The following is an 8,040-nucleotide window of genomic DNA, read 5'->3' as shown; positions in this document are numbered from 1 at the left end:
GTCATGGCTATGGTGGGGAAATGGGTGAATTATGGTTCTCGGAACAATACAAATGGGCAGAGAAGGCCAGCAGTGGATTGAAAAAAATCTGAGCCCCAGTTTCACAATGTACATGGTCTGTGACTATAAGTCTTTCTGACTCTTGGACTATACTTATAAAATGGAGATAATAATCCCCATGCTAATCCCTGTGTGGCAAAGAGCTCATGAGTAGGAAGTGCATGTCAAAGCAGTGTCCCTGTGCACAGAAGCCATGCTACCAGGAGCTGTTTCTTTTCTCTCTCCTTTTCCCCAGCAGATTCTGGGTTTTCTGGACTATGTCCATGACAAGAGTTGAATGTAAATCAAAGACATTGCTTGATAGAATTTCTCCATATAAAACTTTGTGTGGGAAATTGTGTAGAGCTGCTCGTTTGTCAGGCTGCTTTGTTATTGAACTCTTGGTGAAAAACATGTTTTCACCCTGGCCTTCCCCTGGAGTCAGGGACAAGCAGGATGTTTTGCTTAGCTCACTTCCTTTTGTTTGTGCGAGGATCACACAGACAGGTGGCCCAGGTAAACAAGTTTGACTTCTCCATGAACCCCTTCATTGTACTGAGATACTTTGCTCTATGAAAAGGGATTGTGGAATAAACCAGTGTGACAGTTTCTACTGGCAGCCCTCTCAAACAGATCCCATGTGTAGTGTGTTGTTTTTGTTTTGTTTCTAATTTTTCTTTCAATCCTCACTCTCCACTCAAGAACCTTTTGATTCTGCCAGCAGGCTCCCACAGGAAATGTAAAAGGGAAACAAACCAGAGGGCCCAAATGATACAAACCAGTCCTAGAACATGGATTTGTTCAGAGAAGGGACAAGAGAGTTATGGTGCCTGTCAATAGCTTATTTAATAAAACAATACTCCATTACACAATCCAAGACCTAGAAGTGATGTTAGGGCCAGGAACGGTGGTGAATGCATTTAATTCCAGTATTAAAGAGGCTTGAGTAGGAAGGCTGCAAGCTTAAGGTGGGCCTAGGCTATAAAGCAAGCCTCTGTCTCAAAAATAGAAGAGGAAAAAAAATTACTGTAAATATCACTGGGCATGACTTGCTCATGGAAGATGTGAAAACTTTAATCCAATACCAAACACTCCTCAGAGTGTTACAAAGTTAGCAAGCTATGGAGTTCTTTACCCAAATTCATCTGCAGGATCACGATAATTACCACTCTTCTCTACCTCTGTGGAATCCAGAAAGCTCTCCATCACAACCATGTATGTCCCTACACACACATGACATTTTGCACACAGTTTCAGGACGTTGGTGGTCCAGGCATAGAGTTAAGAGTCCCTGTGTGTTTAGTTGCATGAACAAGCAAACAGAAAGAATGAGCATAAGGGTCCTAGGTGCAAAACTACCTGGGGAAACAGGTGGGTTGTGTTCTGGGTCTAAAAACAAAAATACTAATAGACATTTATTACTTGCCAAGCCCTGTGCTAAGTACTTTCTATATGTTATCTTGATGCTTACCTCAACACCATTTTACTGCAAAACCGCGTGTCTAATATTTAACTCAACACCATGTGTGTAATACCTACTGCAACACCATGTGTGTCTAATATTTACCTCAATATCATGTAGGATGCTTGCCTCAAGACCATGTGTGAATGCTTACCTCAACACCATGCAGGAGAGATTATTATTACCACTTCATCAAGTAGGGATTGAAAAGGTTAATAGCTCACCATCTTTCATGTGGAATAAGTCGGGCAGAGGCTTGGGTTTCAGGCACATGAATCCATCATGCCACCTCTTTGTTTAAACATTGCATGGTTTTCTAGATCACTCCGAGTAAAAGCTAAAGGGTCCCCTAGACGACTAGCAACTCTGGGTTTATGTCATTTCTGGAATGTTCTACAAAACCTTAGCTCTAGCCCTTTGCTCTGCTAGTTTTTCCTCAGGCATCCACTGGTTCTCTTAGCTCTTTCTTTTCTCACTGAGGTCTCCCTGACAACTGTAGTTAAAGTAAGAACCCATTGACTCCTTCCCTCTTCCTTGCTTTGTTTTCTTTTCTAGCACTTATCCATCCCCATATTGTGTTATATTGTGTTCTCCCAGCAGAATGCACTATTAATGTCATATTATTAGTCGAGTCATGAAAGAATCTTCAATGGACGTTAGGTTTGATAATGAATAAGATATTGATAGGTCCCCTCGAGAACCTTAAGCCAGTGTGATGACTTCTGTCTGTAACTTCTGCATTATGGGGCTTAAGTGGGAGGATCATGAATGTGAAGTCAGCCATGGATTTCATAAAAAGACACTGTGTGACACACACTACCATCACCACCACCACCACAACAAAATAGCAAATAAAAGCCACTCTCTGCCCCTCCCCACATGCCAGTAATCAAGACAAACCCCTTATTCAAAGCAATGTTACTTTTGCATTTGAGCCATTTATGTTGACCGGAAATTATATTAAACTTTCCTAAGCAATTCTGCACATGCTGTTACACTTGTTCCTTCCATTGCCCCTCAGATAGAGAAGGCCACCAGGTGAGGACACTTGTTTCCCAGCTAGCAAACATAAGAGTTTTTCTTTTGGTGTAAGAAAGTTCTTTTAGGAGGCTGAAGAGATGGCTCAGAGGTTAACAGCACTGACTGCTCTTCCAGAGGTCCTGCGTTCAATTCCCAGCAACCACATGGTGGCCCACAACCACCTGTAATGAGATCTGATGCCCTCTTCTGGTGTGTGTGAAGATGGAGCGCTCATATATAAAATAAGTTAATTAATTAAAAAGAAAGTTCTTTCATGAGGTCCCATTGATTGATTGTTGATCTTAGAGCCTGTGCTGTTGGTGTTCTGTTCAGGAAGTTGTCTCCTGTGCCAATGAGTTCTAGGCTCTTCCCCACTTTTTCTTCTAATAGACTTAGTGTTTCTGGTTTTATATTGAGGTCTTTGATCCACTTGGACTTTAGTTTTCTGCAGGGAGATAAATATGGATCTATTTGCATTTTTTCTACAGGTTGACATTCAGTTAGACCAGCACCATTTGTTGAAGGTACTGTATTTTTTTCCATTGTATGGTTTTTCTCTTCTTTGTCAAAAGTCAAGTATCCGTAGGTGTGTGGGTTTATTTCTGGGTCTTCTATTTGATTACATTGATCCACCATTCTGTTTCTATGCCAGTACCATGCAGTTTTTATTACTATTTGCGCTGTATTGCCTCTTGAGATCAGGGATGGAGATACCTCCAGACGATCTGTTGTTATACAGGATTGTTTTAGCAGTTCTGGGTTTTTTGTTTTTTTCATATGAAATTAAGAATTGTTCTTTCAAGGTCTGTAAAGAATTATGTTGGTATTTCGATGGGAATTGCATTGAATCTGTAGATTGCTTTTGGCAGAATGGCCATTTTCACTATGTTAATCCTACCAATCCCTGAGCACGGGAGATCTTTCCATCTTCTGATATCTTCTTCAATTTCTTTCTTCAGAGACTTGAAGGTTTTTTCAAAAAGATCTTTCACTTGCTTGGTTAGAGTCACACCAAGGTACTTTAGGTTATTAGTGGCTATTGTGAAGGGTGTAGTTTCTCTGATTTCTTTCTCTGCCCTTTTGTCTTTCATATACAGGAGGGCTACTGATTTTTTTTTTTTTTTTAGTTAAGTTTGTATTCAGCCACTTTGCTGATGGTGTTTATCAGCTGAAGGAGTTCTCTGGTTGAATTTTTGGGGTCACTCATACATACTATCATATCATCTGCAAATAGTGATAATTTGACTTCTTTCTGATTTGCATTCCTTGATCTCCTTTAATTGTCTTATTGCTCTAGCTAGGACTTCAAGTACTATGTTGAAGAGATATGGAGAGAGTAGGCAGCCTTGCCTTATCCCTGATTTCAGTGGGATTGATTTAAATTTCTCTCCGTATAGTTTGATGTTGGCTATAGGCTTGGTATATTGCCTTTACTATGTTTAGGTATGTGCCTTGTATCCCTGATCTCTCCAAGACTTTATACATGAATGGATGTTGGATTTTGTCAAGTACTTTTTTGGCATCTAAGGAGATGATCATGTGGTTTTTCTCCTTCAGTTTGTTTATATGGTGGATTATATTGATGGACTTACGTATACTGAATCACCCCTGCATGCCTGGGATGAAGCCTACTTGGTCATGGTGGATATCTTTGATGTGTTCTTGGATTCAGTTTTTGAGTATTTTATTGAATATTTTTGCACAACTGTAGCCCATGGCAGCTCAGTGTCCAAATGGGTTCCTTAGTAAGGGGAACAGGGCCCTGAAATGAACTTAGTGGCTGGCTCTTTGATCACCTCCCCCTGAGGGAGAACAGCGTTACCAGGCCACAGAGGAAGACAATGCAGACAGTCCTGATGAGACCTGATAGGCTAGGGTCAGAGGAAAGGGGAGGGGGACCGCCCCTATCAGTGGACTGAGGGAGGAGCAAGGGAGGAGAAGAGGGAGGGAAAGTGGGATTGGGAGGGAATGAGGGAGGGGGCTACAGCTGAGATACAAAGTGAATAAATTGTAATTAATAAAAAAAAAAGAAAGTTCTTTTTTATTAGGAAAGGACAACTTCAGTTTCGGGACTTCAGAAGTTGAGTCTCCTATGAGTTGGCATCTGAGGCTGGGTCCTGAGCACGGAACCACACTCCTGCCTCTCAGTAAGTATCCAGAGAAGTAGAAGCTTTAACAGAAGGACAATACAATAGTAATGGCCGCCTTTCTTTCCTCATACATTGCTAAGATAACAAGGGCTTCTAGCTAGTTGTCAGCATTCATTGTGTAATTAATGACCTCCAGACCGCTGACATTTTAAACCGAGGATTTAGATTTCCCAACAGAAGGATGGACCTTCTCTTGTCAACATGCCAAGCTTGATTCTGAAGGGAAATGGGAACTTCAAGGCCTCCTAGGAAGCCGAGTCACCAGGTAACCAGGAAACAGCGCATGTCCAAGTGACACCTATGCTATTCTGGTTATATTTGGTTCCAGATCGCCTTCGAACAGCCTCTTTTGCTGTTTGAACTCTAACCGCAGTGCTGAACTCCCTGGTTGGCCTGGTAATCTTGTCCTTCCTCTCTTTTCATCCTTTGCTTTTCATTTTGTGCGTGTTGTGTATTTGGGTGTGTGTGCTTGTCTGTGTGTGTGCACGTGACGGTCAGGGCTTGACACTGAGTCCCTCCCTCAGTCGCTCTCCATCTTGAGGCCGGGTCTCTCAGTGAGCTTGAAGCTGATAAGTTTGGTGAGCGAGCCCCAGGGATCTGCCTTCCTTCCTCTTCCTCCGCCTGTGATTTCAGACACACACCTGACTTTCAGGTGGGTGCTGGGGGCACATGAGCTCCTGTTGATGCCTGGGCAGCAGGGACAGACTGAGCAGGCTCCTCGGGTTCTGATTTGTAGCACAGCCCCCTGACCGGTGACAGGAAGGATCCTGCCCATCTGCTTCACTGACTGCCCTCTTCGTCCGTGCTGTCGGAGAGGCCCCTGGTCAAGATTCTGCCAGTGGGCTTACCTAACCATTCCGATTCGAGATGTGGGCGGACTCGGGGCCGGTGACCCCGACTCCAGCAGTGACTGACTCACTTACCATTCGCTCCTTCTCACTTCACCCTCAGCAGACCTCTGCAGACCCAACCCAGCCCTCTTCTTCCTGATTAAACTCATCCTCTCTGAGCTCTGTGCTGTGAGCAGCTGAGTCTCATCGCCAGCTTCCCATACCCTATCAGGTTAGGTCTCAAAGCCGGGACAGAAGTGTTAGCTTCCGGTTCCTTTGGAAGCTCGGTTTTGTCACGTGAACATGTTTGTTGTTGTTGTTGTTGTTTTGGTCTCAAGTGTGGGATGTGGAATATTCCCCCCCCCTGGAAAATAGCCCCCAGCCCCCAAGGAAAACAGCCCCCGAGAAAAGGCATGTGATGTTTATCAGCTGGAAACTACCTCATTCTAGGGGCGCGGGTTTTGTGAGCTGGAAGGCATCCTGGTGTGGACTCTGAGAAGGGATGAATAGAAGCCCACAGACATCCCTACTTGTTGCGACAGTTCGCATCGCTTTGCTGGTTTGCACAGAGGCAACCACTCCAGAGACCTTTTCTTGGTGTTTTGTAGGGCTCTGCGGCTTCCGGTACCACCTCCGTTGCTGTTGCTTGCTGTTTGTCGCTGCCTCTGTGACTGCCATACTCTGCCCCTCTCTGAGCTTCTCCGGCCCGGAGGCTAGGCTGCCCTTCCCCTTGCTGCCCTTCTCTTTATAACCTAGCTATTCGGTCACCCAGTCTCTTTTGTCTGCCCTTTTCCCTCCTGGCTTCTCAGCCAGTGTCTTAGCCCAGGTCGCCCCTCTTGGTCGGCAGCTCCTCTCTGGCTCCTCTCTCCTCTTCCCTCTGCTGACACGGCCTGGCTCCGTCTGGTTATATTCACCCTGGACTCTCCCAGATGCCCCTGTCCCTGCCTCTGACTATGCTACCCCCTTTAATCTACAATAAACCTTTTTCTCAGTCATACCCAAGAGCGGTGTTGTGTCCTTTCCTTTTTATTTTTATTTTTTATTTTTTTTCCTCATCTAAGAAGCGGAAATTCTGTGAGAAATTGAAAGACGAGTAACTTTGAACTGCCTTCAGAAAATATCTCCAATATTCATTATCAGGAACTTGCTCTATGACACAAAGAGGAAAGACCCAGGCTGAGAAGGTTATCGAACGGCAAAGTCATATGGAAACTAATTCTCAAAACTGCAGAGATAAAGATTTAACTGAATCCAGAGGACTTTCTCCCTCTCTGATTATTTGGGAGGAGAACTGTGTCCTTGCTGGTATCACAGGGATATAAAGTGAGGACAGGACCGCTGCAACGTACAGAGGTTGGGGGCAAGGTTTTTGTTGCAGAGATGAGGGAAAGTGTAGCTAGAGGCATCTGGAAGAGCCCAGAGCAAGAAGAATAAGCAGTAGACTAGACACGGCCAGCAGAATGGACCATGAGAGGACCATGAGAGGTCCATTCTCAGGTCATGAGAGAGGGCAGGTGCTGGGGGCGGTAAGAAGTAAAGAGAGGAAAGGAAGACAAAAGAGAGGGCCGAGAGAGGGGATGAAGAGGGAGGCAAGAAATGGCCGAAATGGCAGGGTTGTGTGAGAATGAGAAGCTGGGAGCTGGGAAGCCTACGAGCTGAAGAAGTTTAGAGCAGGGCGTGGAGTGAGAAGAGCTGCAAAGAGCCATGGGTACTTGATGTACCGAGAAGGCCCGGAGGCCAGCAGGTACTTTAGCATGCTAGTAGGCACCGAGGTGGCCATTTGTCCTGAGTTTCTTTTGGAAATTTCTGTCTACCTAGTAATGACTAATAACTGACCAGCCAGGCTGCTGAAGGACTCATCACAGCAGCAGGCCCTCTGGTGTGGCAAGCACAAAATCCTGTAGCTCTATGTCTGGAATCCAGCGCATATGATGATGTGATGTGATCTCTAACAGGCCTGGATACGAGCCTAAAGAGGTATCAAAGAGTGGGAAAAACTTCGAAGGCTACACTAAACCTCACACTTCTGCATAGCTGCTAATAGTTTCACCCAGAACTTCCCACTGAGAGGCAATAAAATTTTAGGCATCTACACGGTCACATAGCCACTCACAGTTCCCCAGCGAGAAGCCGCTGGGCCTCCGCTATGCCAGTGTCAGCATCCCACAGAGAACTCCCACAGACGGCAGCTTCCGGATCTGACCTAGGCCTGCCGACACCGGCTGATTGCTTAATACCTACCTGACATCTTCGTCCCAGTGAGTCCGCTATTTAAGTTAGAGTAGAATCCCTTTCTGTTGCTCGTCATCAAAGAACCATAATTAAGACTGCCCTCCCTGACAACTGAAGGCCATTTGAAAGGCCATATGGAAGCCTACTCCTGCAGACGCTCCCTAAAATGTACACATACATGAGAGGAGTTTGAATGGAACCACCAAACAATGTAAAAGAAAATGCTCCCACTAGACATCTTATGCCAGCAAATAAAACTCCCAATGCCAGGAATGGTTAGGATTAATTGAGGCAACATGAAAATAAG

At 44.9% G+C, this 8,040-nt stretch overlaps 1 long non-coding RNA gene across 1 annotated transcript; it reads left to right on the top strand.

The window, feature by feature from the left end:
• Positions 1-3,006: 3,006 nt before the first annotated feature.
• Positions 3,007-6,496, top strand: LOC132652827 (uncharacterized). Its single transcript, XR_009590376.1, has 3 exons — positions 3,007-3,045; positions 4,570-4,668; positions 6,110-6,496. It is a non-coding gene; the product is annotated as an uncharacterized LOC132652827 (long non-coding RNA).
• The last annotated feature ends 1,544 nt before the right edge of the window (positions 6,497-8,040 follow it).

The sequence above is a fragment of the Meriones unguiculatus genome, chromosome 3 (genome assembly GCF_030254825.1).
Source record: "Meriones unguiculatus strain TT.TT164.6M chromosome 3, Bangor_MerUng_6.1, whole genome shotgun sequence".
In the NCBI taxonomy this organism is placed as follows: Eukaryota; Metazoa; Chordata; class Mammalia; order Rodentia; family Muridae; genus Meriones; species Meriones unguiculatus.
This window is presented reverse-complemented; position numbering and strand designations above follow the sequence as displayed.